The sequence below is a fragment of the Carettochelys insculpta genome, chromosome 4 (assembly GCF_033958435.1).
Source record: "Carettochelys insculpta isolate YL-2023 chromosome 4, ASM3395843v1, whole genome shotgun sequence".
Lineage (NCBI taxonomy): Eukaryota > Metazoa > Chordata > Testudines > Carettochelyidae > Carettochelys > Carettochelys insculpta.
This window is the reverse complement of record NC_134140.1, coordinates 14,460,353-14,477,286: the sequence shown is the minus strand read 5'-3', so window position 1 is coordinate 14,477,286 and position 16,934 is coordinate 14,460,353.

The window sequence follows — 16,934 nt, the reverse complement described above, 5'->3', positions numbered from 1 at the left end:
ACTTATATCGTATTTTCTTTCTGACTTTCCTCCATCAAATCACTTCCACTCCCTTCAGCTACAGCAAACTGCTTGCTAAACCTATCCTGAGGATTCTCTTCCTTAGGAGCTTTAAGCAGCAATTCATTTCTCCCCAGCTTTACAGAAGTGTTGTTCTGCTGAGCAACAACCAACTTCTTCCTGAATTTCACTTACATCCAGTATGATCTCTAGCCTATTGGGCAGATTTTTTACACAATCCCCTTTCAAGCAAATGTAATATTGGCAGGGCCAGGTTCCAGCACCAGGGATTGAACCTGCAATAATATAGCCTAAAACCCTGTGCTCTACCACAGGATCTAAACGTCAGCTGGCACCTAGTTGAGGCTGTAGAGCAGAGACATGACTCATCCTAGGATGTGGTCTCAGTGCCTCTGGGAATTACACCAACAGAGTAACTACGTAAAAGATCAGAGGCATTCTTCTTTCCTTGGCAATTTATCTTACAGGCAAAATGCTTGTTACCTGTCTCAGCACATACAAGTTTAGGAATCACTTCCACCTTCTTACAAGTTTCCACACTGTCAGGAGGCGTCAAAATTACATCACTGTGATGTTCTCCTTGTGCCCTGATCAGAGAGATGTGCTACATCTTCTCCTGGCAACGCATTAGCAACGGGGACAATACAAGTACCAGAATTGTTTACTCTCTGGGATTCTGCAACGATACCAAACGGATGCAACTAATCAGTCTACCTAGGAAACACAAACTTGGAATTGTTCCCTTCCCAGGCTTCAGGTGTATCCAAAACCAACTCTGAGGCACCTGCATTATCCCCAACCATCAGAGGCTGAGAGGCACCTTCCACTAACAAAGAACAGGTGAGAACCTCTTCAATGGGGGGCCCTAAGCCCCGATAGGCCCATTTTCAGAATGCGGGGGTGCAGCAGCTGTGCATACTGTGACACTGCTTGCTATTCTTCCTGTTCCCCTGTCTGTCAGGGAGCAAGGGGAAAGTGCACATCTTGTGGACAGGCCTCTCGCTCCTGGCTGGGGAGAGGAGCGGGGCAGAGAAGTGCTTCACACAAGACGTGTACTTTCCCCTCATTCCCTGATGGTCAGAGGAAGAGGAAGAAGAGCAAGAGGTATCCTGGTACACATGGCTGCTGCCTCTGCCTTCCCAATATGGTGCTCTTACTAGCCTACTCCCCAGACAGCGCCCTGGCTGCTAGGTGCTCCCTAAACTTAGTGCTAGGGTTGTGAGCTCAGCCCTTGAGGGGGCCATTTAGGGATCTGGGACAAATGGATTGATTCTTTTAAAAAAAAAATGGGGGGCTGGTGCTTCTTCCCACCAAGAGGACAGGGGACTGGACTCGATGAGCTCCCGAGCTCCCTTCCACTTCTGTGAGATGTGTCCCTCCCTGGCTGGTCTCAGGGCAGTACAGAGCAAGGGGAAGGGTTTACTTTGGTCCCACAGTTTGTCCCCACCCTGGAAGCTCCACTTGCCCTTCTTAGTATGACAGCAGGTCTCCGACTCCCCAGGCCACTCTCGACAGCCCGTGCTATCACCAGGGGTTTCTACATCCTGCTGCGGGATCCTGCCATGCTGGTTCCTTTACCTCGCTCAGGCTGGTTTTAGGTGGTTCTCCTCCAGCCTATAAAACTGGTTTATTCTCCTGGGTTCCAGCAACATTTCCCTCACGCTGCCTCAGAGGTGATTGCTTAATGCAACATAAACAAAGAGTTATACCTCTGATGTATAATTCAGTCCCTCTAGGGCAGGGGTGGCCAACCAGTTAGAGACTAAGAGCCAAAATAGCTGCAGACAGAGTGCAAAGAGCCACACATATTATATATTTGTTTTTAAATGTCTATATTTCTCTCTCTATATATATATCTATATCTATATGTAATATATAATATACATAAAAATAATATGTGGCTCTATGCCTTCCCCCAGAGCCAGGCACCCCCAGCCCCCGTACTCTAACCCAATCCCCATTCTCTCCCCCAGAGCCAGGCACCCCGCCCCTCCCCACTCTAAACCAATCTCTCTCCCCCAGAACCAGGAACTCTCAGCCCCATTCCCCCTCTAACCCAATCCCCCCTCCCTCAGATCCAGGCACTTCCAGCCCCATCCCCCCACTGCTCTAACCCAATTCCCCTCCCACCGAACCAGGAACCCGCCTGCTCTAACCTAATACCCATTATGCCTGGGACTCACCAGAGCTGTTGCCACCACCACCACCATGTCCTTCTCCCTCCAAGTGCTGGGGGACACGCACAGAGCAGCAGTAAGTAGTACAGGCCTGGGGCTCCAAGCAGGAGCCGCATTTCATTGCTCAAAGAGCCGCAGGGTGGCCATCCCCCGCAGTAGTGAATTTATTCATGTGCTTATATCTGACCATTTGTGCTCTGCTTGAATTGTTTGTGAAGAACTCCCTGGCCTCTAGTGAAGGTTGCTGAGTTAAATAGATATTGAAGTATAATGTCTCGGGCTGGCTTTCAACCATTCAATACGAAACTTGACTTGCTTGTATTAAAGCAGACCTTTGTTTACTTATCACATAGCTCTTTAAAGGGCACTAGTAAAAACCGGTAAAAAACTAGTAAAAAAAAAAAAAAAAAGCAATGTACCAAGGCAGGCTCCTGAAAAGTATCTTTCAGGTCATGTCTTCAAATGCATGCAATCTTTTGCTTCTGCTATATTTAGAAGCACCAAGTTCTGACTTTTTGTGTGTGTGGAAAAAGGAAGGGGAAGTCATATTTGATCTAGACTCCATGACGAGCTCTCTGGAGGGACTTTTCGCACCAATTTTGCATCTGTTTGTGTCCCGACGGTTGTCCCGAAAAATGAAACCACTCTCCCCACATCTGATTTACAGTTTCTGGCTGATCCAGCCAAGCACCGAATGTCTTTGTCTTCCTATTGCCAATAGTTTTGTGATGCATATGACCAGATCTGTCCCATCCATAGCACAGACTGTGGCAGCTGCCCCAGGCCCTACATCTTGAGGGCTCCACAGCGGCTGCCCCAGATGTCCTATGCATGGGAAGGATGGGGGGGTTACCTGGGGCTGAGGGTCGAGCAGCAAAGGCAGCAGTGGTCACCTCCCCTCCTTTCTGTACTCACTACATGGGTGATAGGAGCAGCCGTGGCAGCCTGCTCCACTCTGCTGCACAATATCACACCGCTCTCCCGGCCTGCTGTGCCTCACTTCTCTGAGTAATCCCAGGGCCCTGCTGCCTGCCGGGGAAAGGAGCAAGGGGACAGGGTGCGGGGGGTGGAGCGGGGGCAGGGCAGGGACTCCAACGAGGTTGCGGGGGGTGGGGGGGGGAGTTGACCCTTGGGGACAACCTTGTATAGGACTATTCAGAACGCGTGTTTGTTTTTAAGGCCACACTGCTCTGTTTTAGCTCCTCACAGGATTTGGCTATTATGAACAGCAACATCATCCTTTACCTGACACAGGTATGGGTCCAGCCAATATTTTAGTGAAGCAGCGCAGTGTGGAAAAGGCGTGCCTTTTAAACCAGCCAGCCACTCGGAATACACGAACGGCTGAGTTTTTAATCTGTCGTGGCAGGGTAAATTGCCTCACCTGATCCCTCAGTGACGCATGACAGCTGCTGTGTGACCCGCAGGTCAGAAGAAAGGCTGCTGAAAACATCCACAGCAGAACAGTCATGATTGTCTTATGCATCGTGCTACCAAAACCTCCCAGCACAGCTGTACTAGAGATCTCCCCACCTCTAGGGTCAGTTGCACAAAAAGAAAAGCCCCGTGTTGACCTTGGGTGGTATTCACAGGACAAAACCATTCTCTCAGTTTATTATCATAGAATCACAGAACACTAGAACTGGAAGGACTTTGAGAGGTCACTGAGTCCAGTCCCCTGCCCTCACAGAAGGACCAAGTACCATCTTCTAAACCATCCCTGATAGATATCTGTCTAACTTGCTCTTAAATATCTCCAATGATGGAGATTCAACAAACTTCCTTGGTAATTTATTCCAGTGTTTAGCCCCCCTGACAGTTAGGAAGTTTTGCCTAATGGCCAACCTAACCCCGTCTTGTTGCAGTTTAAGCCCATTGCTCCTTGCCCTATCCTCAGAGGCCCAGGAGAACATTTTTTTCCCTCCACCTTGTAACCCTTTTTTAGGTACTTGAAAACAGCTGTCATGTCCCCTCTAAGTCTTCTCTTTTTTAAACTAAACAAGTTCTTTTAGTCTTCCCTCAGAACTCATGTTTTCTAGATCTTTAATCATTCTTGTTGCCCTTCTCTGGACCTTCTCCAATTTCTCCACATCTTTCCTGAAATGTGGTGCCCAGAACTGGACATAATACTCCAATGAGCTCATGGGAATAAGGGGACTTCGAAGCAGGCGGCATCCTTTCGAAAAGGAGCCCCGTCTGGACGCGCCGCACGGTGGCAAGGAGCGTCAATTTCGAAGCGCGGCTGCCGCCCGCATGCTAATGAAGCGCTGAATATGCATTTCAGCGCTTCATTAGTAAACTTCGAAATGCCCATTTGCATGGCCATTTCGAAGTTTGGGGCAAGTGTAGACACAGCCAATGAGTGCTGAGTAGAGCAGAAGAATGACTTCTCATGTTTTGCTCTCAACACTTCTGTTAATCCAACCCAGAATCATGTTTGAGTTTTTTTGCAACAGCATCACACTGTTTACTCATATTTATCTTGTGGTCTACTATGACTCCTGAATCCCTTTCCACTATGACTCCTGAATCCTTCCTAGACCTTCGCTTACCATTTTGTATGTCTGAAGCTGATTGTTCCTTCCTAAGTGGAGTACTTTGCATTTGTCCTTATTAAACTTCATCCTGTTTACCTCAGACCATTTCTCCAGTTTGTCCAGATCATTTTGAATTCTATAGCATTGTAAAGTTATACAATGCTCAGACCTGCAATGTTGCGCTCACATAGAAGGCTAGTATATGTAGTTTGGGCTTGGTTTTGAGGCCATTTTTAAACATCTCACTCTGATGATGATGAAGGAATATGCAGAGCATTCTTAGGGTGTAAGTTAAATGAGAAATCTCATCCTGACAATCTTCTTTATGGAACTGTCACAGCTTGGCTATTGCTACCTTTGTCTTCTGCTTTAAGCACACAGCATCCAGTATGAACCTTACAGCTGGTGTTTACAGACCACCAAAGGAGTATGGCTTCTGTTTAATCAGAGTTCTGGGCGTGCTTTCTGTCAGACTGTATACTGCTTTATATTTCCTGAGGTGGCTTGAGTGTGTCAATGACCCGGAGCTCTGGGAAGGGTTACCCAAACTGAACAGGCCAAAGGGTAAATACCAGACAAATTTGGATCATCTCTCCCTGAGCTAAAAGGGTTTGACTTGGGATTAACAACCCTGTCTATTAAAACCCAAAGTTACAGAAATATCTACAACTACACAAGGCTTGGGAGAACCTGGCAATCCATACAGATTGAGTATGAAGTGTCGTAGGGAAAGCTGAAAACAAGCTGCCCCACAGATGACCTTTCTCTCACCCAGGACAACCACCCAGTTTGGTACATAGAACATTTGGACTGTGTATCAAGCGGGGAAGACAGCACAGGTTTCAGCGGAGATGAAACAGTACAAGCTTGCAGTTTGGGCCTTGTGTGAGACAAGATGGACAGCATAAATCAGACAGAAAGCACTTACTTGCCCCTCCACTTGCTTCTGCTAGTGGTCTGGTGCTCTGAGCAGCTGCTCTGGTACTAATACATCAGGCCAGTTTGCTTCTCAGGTGCCTCCTTCTAGATCCCAACCCTTACGTCTAGCAATAACTAGCTATTTACTGTCCATGTCTGTCTTCCATTACATCCTTAGCTATGCCACAGGCAATAGCCCCTTCTTCAAACACCACTTCTTAGATCCCCTCTGTGTCACCGTCTGCCACCCCATCTCCAGTCCTCCTCCCCAGCACAGGGTCAGATTTACATCTCCAGTGCCCTCCCTGCCAACAGTGGACCTTCATATTTGCCATGAAACAAGAAACTTTTAGCCCCAAGGTGCCCCTAGGACACCAGCGCCCTCAGACCCGTGCCTGGTTGGAAATCTGGCCCTGCCCTGGCACCATCATTCCCAAAACAACCACCTGGCATTCTTTCTGTCTGGTTTCCGCCCTCCTCACGGCAATGAACTAGACTTCCTGTAGGTGGCCAACCGCCACCTCCCCACCAGCGCTTGTCACTGGTTCTCCTGTTGTTCAGCCTCAGGGCAGTACATGATCCTATCAAGCAGAATGTGCTTGTTTGTCACCTGGCCCAGGGTGCTGCTATCTCAGAAGCCTCCCTCATTCTTCCATTATGACATTTCTCTGGGGGTCGGTGCCCTCATCCTTCTTGTCGGTCTTCTGTCACTGGGCCACCTCCAGTCTACATTCGGCCTTGCTTCTTATCCCTGCCAAGCACGCAATGTCCAAATGTTCCCTGGACTTTCGGTCTCTTCTGCATTTGCTGCCTCTTTCAGATGGTCTTACTCTACGGATCCCATGGGGGCTTTAATTTTGCCTCTTGGACTCAGAAGTGTTAAGCCTGACTGGTAAAATGGGCGTTTGATATTCTGCCACCTTCAACTGCCAATTGCCCATCCTGACCTCTGCAACAGAGATACAATTGTGACTCAAAAGGTACTGGGAAGGTAGTGGAGGTATTGACTGTCTGGTGCCACTTCAGAGTGTTGCAACATGGGTACAGAATCAAGGCTCCAAACTGGGAGTGTATTCTACACTCTGACTTCACCACTCACATAACAAGCCTATACGCATCAGGCATTGTACAGCCTGAAGATGGCTTCTCAGGCAGTCCCCTGCAGCAGTGTTTCTTAAATTTTTTTGAGACCATGGAACACCAAACAATAATATTTTTTATGCGGAACACCTATGAAGATTTGCTTCAAAAAATGGTTGTCAGATCAAAACCAAACAACCGCACCGCAACAAAATGAAGTCATTTAATCAGGTATCACAGCAATGAGGAAGTAACACTGTATTTGGTTTTAATAACAAAAAATGGAGACCATCAGTGTATGATACAAAAATGTGTCAGAGGCCCATAGAACATCTGCAAATTGGTCATGGAGCACCAGTGTTCCACAGAACAGAGTTTAAGAAACACTGTCCTGGGGCATGCTGATCTGTTTTCCCGCTCAGGTAAGCTTGACTCAGAGAGGATCACTTTTACACCAAAGAGGGCAGCAATATTCAAGTGACGTCCAGTTCCAGAGGACCCCTCTCTTGCCCCAGCTCAACTGGCACCTCAGCTCTCACTCCTGAGCCAATGCCTGTAGCCAGTCCTCCAGTAAACCAAGGAAGGATTTATTGCCTGACAAAAATAAATGAGTTATTTACAAAGGTATTAAATAAATGAGTTTATTTACAAAGGTAAAATGGCTGTTTACACACATCTGAGTTGCAGTCTTCCATTTCAAATGTTGACAGAGCTGCTGAAATATACTATTTCGGGAAGCCCTTGAGAGTAAACCCAGGTTAACCCTGGGGATCGCTCACTTATGTTTAAGAATCTTTGCCCCTTAGAGTCCAAACGGCATAAAAAGACCTTAATTCAGGGATGGGCAATAGTTCTTGATTGCAGGGACCACTCCAGGATTTTGGTAAGAAGATGCACTTTTCTATGGGGGGGTGCAGGGTGGGGTACAGAGCACTCTCTCTCCTCACAGAAGCCCCTGGGTTGTGAGGGACAGCTCCTCTCCCTGTTGTGACAGCTCTGAAGCCAGGCCACCGTGGTCACAGCAGGATCAGGACCAATGCACTCTGGCTGCGGTCAGGTCAGGGTAGGGGACAAGCCACAATGGCAGAGGCCAGGCCAGAGCCAGGCCACCTCAGCCACGGCAGAGTCGGGACCAGAGCTGGGACTAGGCTGCCACAGCAGGTTGGAAGGTGAGCTAGGTGGGGGCTGAAGGCGAGGGGCAGCCCTGCCCCAGCTGCCCTAGATCTGTGCCCTGCATAGCTTCCTGGAGTGCCCATGCAGCACTGCCCAGCTTTTAGGGAGCTTAGCTTGAGACCTAGGGCCTTTGGCCTGAGCTAGCACCTGTTCTTTCAGCATCACCATGGCTTTGCAGCCTAGTTCAAGGAGGCTGATCAGTGCATAATGGGTAGCGTGGGAAAAAGTGCACGTGTTCCAGGAGAAGCGGGAACTGGCTGATGAAGACTTGGCATTGCTGGTGGAATGGACGTGTTGGGCTGTGGGGGTGACCTCATAAGACATCTGTTTTCCTCTACCCTGAAAAGCATCCATCAAATGAAACAGATGCTCTGTCACAAACCAGCCATCTGACTTGTCTCAATTTCTAGCTCACAACTGCTCTCTTCCATCTGACCTATTAAAGATAAGAGTCTCAGATACAGTAATCAAATCCCTGTGTCTCCAGTCCTGGCCTCCAGAGCCCCCACCCAAGCCTGCTGCTCTTTGGGTTGGGCTGCACCACCCTGGGGGTAGTCATGGGAGGGCCACAGTCAAGGTTCTAGGAGGTTCTTTCCCCCATCCAGCAATGTTTGGGACAGAGAGCCCACTCCCTAGCTCTGGTGGCCAGCAGCCACATGGAGCTCCATCCCCAGCTTGCCTGTAGGCAGTGGTGCAGCTGAACCCACTGGTCACTATGCAGTAGATCGTCTCTCCTCTCTGTGCCCCTCCCTTTCTATGATGGGAAAAACATTCCCATTCCAGGCACTGCCCATTTTCCTGGCACAACTAACCGCTGACCTTGCTTTTATGGAAGCCGCATACCAAATTGGGTGGTCCTACCTCATACTATTTAGCAGCTCTTGAACAGATAAACTTACAGACAGATGACAGACAGACTCATGGACAGCTGCACTCGAAAATGTTGTATAAATTAATTAATTATGCTACCGTGCAATCTTGGCTAGGTCAACTGTAGTGAGTCAGTATGGCCTCCTGCGGACCCGGAGGCCGGGGAGACTATGCAGAGGCCCTGGTGGGCGGGGCCGGAGCTAGGAGACCAGAGGCCCACCCCTCAGAGGGCGGGGCCAAGGGCTAGAAGAGCCAAAGGCAGGACTCAGGAGCCATTCGGGCCTGGGTCTCCGGGCAGGGAGGACGTGCCTGCACGAGCTCCTAGGCACCAAAGGGAGAGGGCCTGCGGCCGCCCAGCCAGGCCGGAAGAGCAGGCCCCCAGAGGCTCCAAGCAATCCCGGGTCCATATGCCCCAAGGAGACTACCCGGACTTCCCAGACCTACCAGGACCTTCATGCCGGTGGAGACCCCCCGCCTTGGAAGAGGCCCCCGGAGCGGGCTGCCCCAGAGTCCCGGCGGATCCTTACAGCACTCAGACCCAGGACCGCCTTGCGTCTCCTGTATTGCCGCCGCCTGACTACCCTAACGACATTGTTATGGACAATTGGCCGGAGCCCCCGAAGGTGGATGACCCGGAGGAGACCGACCTAGGGGGACTCCTCGACCAGATGGACTGGGACCTTCCGCCAGCAGAGGGTGAGGTAGGAAGTGGCCTGGGGAACGACGCTCACGAACCAATGGCAGTGTGTTGCGGTCTGGATCCCCACTGCCGGGGTGGCGTGTGAGCGACCCCCAGGGCCCCGGGCCGGGTCGCAGTGGAGTGGGAGGGCCTGCGACCCCCTACCCCCTCCCTGCCAGGCCCAGCCTGTGCTGGGCCTGCGCTTAAACCCCTTGTGTTGCTGCCCTGCCCCAAACTGAGGGCTGGGCTTGTGTTTAAACCCTTGGGTTGCTGCCCCGCCCCAAACTGAGGGCTGGGCCCAGAACTGTGCTAGTACTTGGGGACTGCTGCCCTACCCTGAACTGAGGGCCGGGCCTAGAACTGTACTATCACCCGTGAACTGCTGCCCTGCCCTGGACTGAGGGCTGGGCCCAGAACTATACTACTCTTGTGAACTGCGGCCCCACCCCAGGTTGAGGGCTGGGGCCTGTATGGTGTTGTAGCGGTGAGCCGCTGACCACCCGAACTGAGTACGGGCTGGTGCTCTAACCCCTTTTTGCTGCCGCCCGCCCTAGGCCAAGGGGCTGGGTGTCTTTGGACGTGTTACATCAACATTAAAAAAACCTGCACTGGTTTAATTAGAATTTGTCTAGATACGGTGATGCTGGCAGACTAGGCGTTTGCTTCTGCCAAGGCCGTTGAGCCCAACTGAGCACAGACAAAGGCAGGGTTTTAAACCAGTCTGACTCAGTGTTGGTAAATAAAATAGATGATAGATCTGTATAGCTTGTATAGCCTTTATGACATGCCTGTGAGTTGCTGCATGCACTGAGCTCAGCGGTGAGCTCAAAGCTGCAGCCCACGTTATCAGAGGCAATGTAAGTGTTTGCATAACAACGGTGAAAGTATTTGTGCGGAAGCTGTAAACCCAGGCCAGAGAGACGCGTTATGAGTGCGAAGCACTAGTTTACTACGAGGTGTCATCTCCTCTCCAGCACAAGACGGTAGTGCGACCAGGTGCCCAGTTTTCACCTGGAATACTCAATGGCAACCCCTCATCCCCAGCCACACCACAGAGCCTACACCCCCACCTGGAGCTCTCACACACACTCCATACCCTGCCCCCCTGCCCCAGCCCTATCCCTTCCCACCCTCTGAACCACTCGATCACAGCTCACAGAGCCCTCTGCCACCTCAAACCCCTCGTCCCCAGCCACACTCCAGTGTCTGCACCATCAGCCAGTGCCCTCTCTCCCCCATGCCCCTCACTCCCACCCACTGACCCCCTTGGTCCTAGCCAGGAGCAACCTATTGTGCCCCAAACCCTTTATCCCCAGACTCACCACAGAGTCCTCACACCGCCCTCATCCAAAGCCCTCATACCGCCCCCATCCCCAGCCCTGATCTCCATGACAGAGCAGGGGCAGGGCCTGGGCATGGGTGTGGCCTTGGGGGAGGGACAGGGGTGCTCAGTTTTGTGGGGGTAGAAAGTTTGCAATTTTTCAAGAAGCCCCTTGGACCCCAGAGGAGCCACAGTAGAACATCTGTGGGGGAGGCTTGGTTGAGTGCCCCCCCACGGAGCAGTGCACAAGCCTCCACCAACTTGTGCTCTGGGGGAAGCAATAAAATGCCTGGGCAAGAAAAATGTATCTCTGTGCTGCCTGAATGCTGCTTTCTGACCATAAGCAAGAGCCCCACAGCTGCGTGGCCCAGGTTAGCCCTAGAAGACTTATGCATCTTCCATGTTAGAGCAACTCTGGTGACCTTTTGGAACCTAAGCCCGTAACTGGGGTTGATGCATGTGGCTGAGAGGCTACAAAGGGTACATCTGCCCCACCCTGCACCCTGTGGACCAGAGGGGACAGGGCCAACCGGCAGACAGTGAGGGGTCCTGGCACCCACAGTAGGGGGGTACAATAGCCACTGGAAGTGATAGGGAAAGTGGAACAACATTTCTCCAGCTCACTCCCAGTACGTTGCTTGGGGGAAGGGGCGGTTCCAGCCCTACACGCACCGGCGGGAAGCAGAACAACGTGGCTGGGAGGGGCAGAGCTAGCTGGGGCTGCATTGCTCTGCTTTCCCTGCCCTTGCTGGTGGTGCCAAGGGGCTGGACCACCTGCTCAGGAGAGATTCCAATGCTGCCCAGCTCAGTTTTGTGTTTCTACTGGTGGTGCACATTGCATATGCCTCAGTGCACTGAAAAAAATTTTCCACATGTTGGTGAAAGAGATTAGAGGGAACATTGATCTGGATCCCCACTGCTGGCATCAGATCCCCCGCCCTGCTACTCCCTGGTCTGCGTCACTCGAGGGAGAGGGTTTGGTGAAGAGATGGGCCGGGGGGGGTGAAACAAGGCCTGGAAAGAGGAGAGGGAGGGGGGCGCAGCAGGGGTGGGGGGCTGTCCTGGCACTTCCCAGTCTGGGGAGTGGTGCAGTCATGTGGCCAGTGGCACCCCCCATGTTACCCCCTCCTCAGCCACTCCTGACTGTTACTCACTGGTGTGCACATTTCTCTGCCGTCACTTTGCAAATAACGCTCACTTCTTTGTCCTAGTTACTAAATCGTTCACTAATTCATCCTAGGATTGGCTACAAGCGTTGCCTTTGCTCTGAGGTGCAGCTGACCTAGTTTCCATGCCTGGTCCTTGGGAGTAACCCGAGTACAGTATTGCAGTGATTGTTCAGGTAAGGGACCACCAGCCACAAAGACAAGCTTTGTCTGACTGGCAAGATCAGAGGGGAGCCTGGCTCTGTGCCCTGGAAGGGGCAGGACCAAGGGCAGTCAGGGCTCAGCGTTGCCCAGACCACAGCACCGGCATAACCACCCCTCTCACCTGCAGCACTTCACAGGAGCAATCGGGGCCCTGGGAGTACCCCAGGGGACTGTTGGTGATTCCCTGCTAAAGCTGTTCTAGTGTCAGAGGAATTGTACTTTCTTTATATATGGAGCTATACCTACCTCATAGCGCTAGAAGGGTCCTTCAGAGATCATCAAGTCCAGTCCCTCCCCTCCCAGCAGGACCTATTTGCCCCAAATCGCCCCCTCAAGGACTGAGCTCAGAACCCCACGTTTAGCAGGCCAATGTTCAAACCACCAAGCTACTCCTCTCCCTACTACTTGATACTTGGCTGGTGAAATCTCACTGTAGAACTGGCAGCCAGTTTGGGGTTTGTGGCCTGCGTCGGCATGGTCTGCTCTCAGGTTGGTACCCACGTCACCAGCCATGCCGGGTGGCTTGACAGATACTCTGGTGCAAACCAAAGCACCTTGTATGCTTTTCCATCACTGGGCAGAATAAATTTTGTTATATGCAACCAGGCACCTGTGGATGTGTACCACAAGTCAAAACACAAGCTGCCAGCTGTGGCTGCTCTGCCCTTCAGCTGGGCAGCACCTGTATCTCTCCTGGGCAGCCGCCCAAGTGCTTAGCATGCAAGGAACATTGGTGCAAACTCCTAGAATAGGCACATTTCACCCTTTGTTAAATGCATTTGGCAATTTATCAGCAGAAAGGAAACCAGTCTCAACTGATTTAAGCAAGGGTTGAAACACTGTAAGTGCAGCTATACAGGTGTTTGTACTTGGGAAGTTAGGTCAATTTAGTTAAACCACTGCCTGTTTTCTAATGCATACTATTATGGCTGTGTCGACAATGGCACAAAACTTTGAAATGGACATGTAAATGTAAATGGCCATTTCGAAGATTACTAATGAAGCGCTGAAATGCATATTCAGTGCCTCATTAGTGTGCCGCCAGCCACAGCTTTTCGAAATTGCCTTGTTTCACTCCCATGCGGCTCATCCAGACGGGTCCTTTTTGAAAGGACCCTGCCAACTTCAAAATCCCCTTATTCCTATCAGCAATTTCAAAGAGCCACAGTTGGCAGCATGCTAATGAGGCACTGAATATGCATTTCAGCATCTCATTAGTAATCTTTGAAATGGCCATTGGCATGGCTATTTTGAAGATTTCTCTTAGTGTAGACATAGCCTATCAGACCTAAGCCACCTAACCGCCCAGGACTAAATGCACAGGTCTGGTAAGTGTGTAGGGTGACCATCCATCTCACATTGGGCGGGATGGTCCAGTATTTGGGATGCCAAAAAGGTTTGTTTTTTTTTAACTTGTTTTTTAAAAGGAACAAATTGTCCCATATTTGGGCTGTCCCCACCCCACCTTTTCTGCCAGCAGCTGCTTCCCCAGGGCTTGGAGAGAGCTGGGGGCTACCACTTCCCCAGGGCTCCAGGGAATGGCCAGCAGATGCCACTTCCCAGGGCTCTGGGGGATTGCCAGCAGCTGCCACTTCGTGGGGCTCTGGGGAATCACCAGCAGCTGCCACTTCCCTGGGGATAACTGGCAGCTGCCGTCTCCTTCCCAGTTCTCCGGGGCTTGGAGGAGACGCCCCTCCCTCCCATATCTCCCTGTCCCGTATTTGGGACAGGGAAATATGGTCATCCTATAAGTGGGAGCAGCTGCATGAGTCATTGACATTGCAGTCACTTATGCTCCTGTGGAACAGGGCCTAGTGACCAGGGGTGGGATTTGAACTCAGGAGTTCCTAGCACCCATGCCTCGTTCGGCACTTACAACTTGCTGTCATGCACGATTTTGTTGCTGTTTAGCACAGGATTTAGGCAGAGCAATTCTGAGACGAGACCGCCACATGGTTGTACTGCTGCTCCCAAAGTGCATAAAGCTTCTTTTGTGTTTAACCACAGTCTGCAGTCATGAGACATTCACTCCGAGCTGTTTACTTCCCGGGCCCCCGCTAAAACAGGGAAACACTTTATTCTTCCTCAAGTCTGAATTGTGCTTTGCAGATCTTGCTCCTTACTCGCTCCAATATTGCACACAGTCTGTTCTGACACAGCTGGGAACAGGAATGGCTCAAACATTTTTACTCTGATTTATTGCTGCAGTCATGAAGAGGGGATGAGAAACCATTGGCCTATTTCCCCACCGTGTTCCTGGTGTTGCCACTCATGGCTCAGAACAAAACCTAGAGAGTCGGGATGGCCAGTTTCACCTCCAGCCCTCTCCTCTCCTGTGATGCTTCTCAAGTTTCTCCCCTATGACATCCAAGGGCTATGGGACACCACAGGAGGGGGAAAGGGAGCCATGGGATAGTGCTTCCTGACCACGTGACACTCGGTCCTCCAGTTCATGTAACATACCAAAAGGGAGACGCCACAGCCAGGAAGCTTTTCCAGGTACCAGCTTTCCCATTGCCTTGCTGAGATCAGCACCAGGAGGAAGAGCCCCTAGCTAACAGGTGAACCCAGGCAAGATGGAGGCGATGCTCATGGGGAACGGGAAGCACCCCCGAGAGAGAGTTGCCTCCTGTGCACATCCCCCTCAGATGGTTAAATGAGTCCTCACCTTTGGGGTGCTCACTGCCCAAAGGGCTACAACTGTCACAAATGCCTTTTCCTTCTGCAGCCGGCCAGCTGCCTGGTCTCCATTCTGTTGGGCACAGCCCTGGCCACAGGGACTCACACGTGTGATCTCTGCATTTCATTACTGCAACTTCTTACGCTTAAGGATAAAACAAAGCAAGCAGCTCAACAGCACCTTAAAGACTAACATTTTATTTATTAGGCTTTGTAGGTAAGACCAACTTCATGAGATTTGGAGCAAAAATGAGAAATCCAGGAAATATGCAGCAAGGAGTTGCAGGGGCAAGAAAGAAAAACATGAGAAAGCAAAGAACACAGGATGGAGGAGGGGGAGTCAATTATCATGGAAAGGACCTCCAGAAAGAGTAAATTAAGTGGGACAGGTGCAATTCCTACAAATATCAAAGGTGGGAAAATTGTCCTTGTAATGTGTAAGATAATTGAGATCTTAGTCAAGTCCCAGGTTAAACACATCAAACTTGCAAATGAATTCCAATTCAGATATCTCCTTTTGCAGTCTGGTGCTAAAATCTCTTTGTAATAATAGTTATCCTAAGGTCCATTATAGTGGCTACATCTACACTAGCATTCCTCTTTCGAAAGAGGCATGCAAATGAAGGAAACTGAAAATGCAAATGAGGCAGAGATTTACGTATCTGATGCCTCGTTTGCATATTCTTTCAAAAGCAGAAAAGCAGTGGGCTATGGCTGCACTAGCCCCTGCCTTTCGAAAGGTGGATCTTAATAGCCACTTCGACCGACGCTAATGAGGTACTTCCATGAATATGCAGCACCTCATTAGCATAATGGCAGCTGCGTGCGTTTCAAACGTGCCACTTTCAAAATGCACACTGCTCGTGTAGACAGTGGCCTTTTGAAAGGACCCCACAGACTTTGAAAGCCCCTTCTTCCCATTTGGTTTTGGGGGCTTTAGAAGATGGGGATTACTTTCGAAAGAGAGGTGTCTACACAGCTTTTCTTCTTTCAAAAGAAGAACATGCAAATGAGGTGTCAGATATGTAAATCTCTGCTTCATTTGCATTTTTGATTTCCTTCATTTGCATGCCTCTTTTGAAAGAGGAATGCCAGTGTAGAAGTAGCCAGTATGTCCTGTGAGATTAAAGAGTTCACCTCCAGGTACTGGGGAATTCAAATTCCAGATGTCTGATTTGTGTCCATTCAGCCTTTTGCATAGGGACTGTCCAGTTTGTCCAATGTACAAGGCAGACAGGCATTGCTGGCCTATGAGGGCATATATCACATTCATGGCTATGAATGTGTGTGAACCCTGGGTGGCGTGGGTGACATGGTTATGTCCAGCTGTTATTGGTTAAGGTGTTACTGGGCTGCTTGCTTAGTTTTGTGAAGCTACAGACTACCATGACTCTCTCTGGCTATGTCTACACGTGTATGCTACATTGAAATAGCTTATTTTGATGTAGCGACATCGAAATAAGCTATTTCGATGAATAATGTCTACATGTCCTCCAGGGCTGGTGCCGTCAACGTCGACGTTGGGCAGCACCACATCGAAGTAGGCGCTGCGGGGGAGCATCTACACGCCAAACCGGCACACACCAAAATAAGGGTGCCAGGAACAGCTGCAGACAGGGTCACAGGGCGGACTAGCACTTCTGGGGCAACAGCTAGCCGCTCCCTTAAAGGGCCCCTCCCAGACACACTCAGCCTGCACAGCACGTGGTTTGCAGAGCCATAGGCACGCACACCTCGGCGAAGCAGTTATGGACCCCCAGCAGCAGCAGCAGCAGCCAGAGGTCCACCCAGCCACCCCTGCAGGAGCAGTGCTCGCCCTGCTCAATGCCATGCAGGAGGCAGCTGATCACCTTTTAGTCACAGAAGAGGAGCTTCCCCCAGGGGAGGAGAAAGCAACCCCAGACCCTGCTGTCCCCCCACCCCCTCCGCCGCACACACCACTGGCTGTGGAGCTACCCCACGAGCACCGACTGGTGGGAGCGGCTGGTGCTCAGCGAGTGGGACGACGACCGCTGGCTGCAGAACCTTCGTATGAGCTGGCGGACATTCCTGGAGCTCTGCCAGTGGCTCACCCCCACACTGAGGCACCAGGACACTGCCATGCGCCGT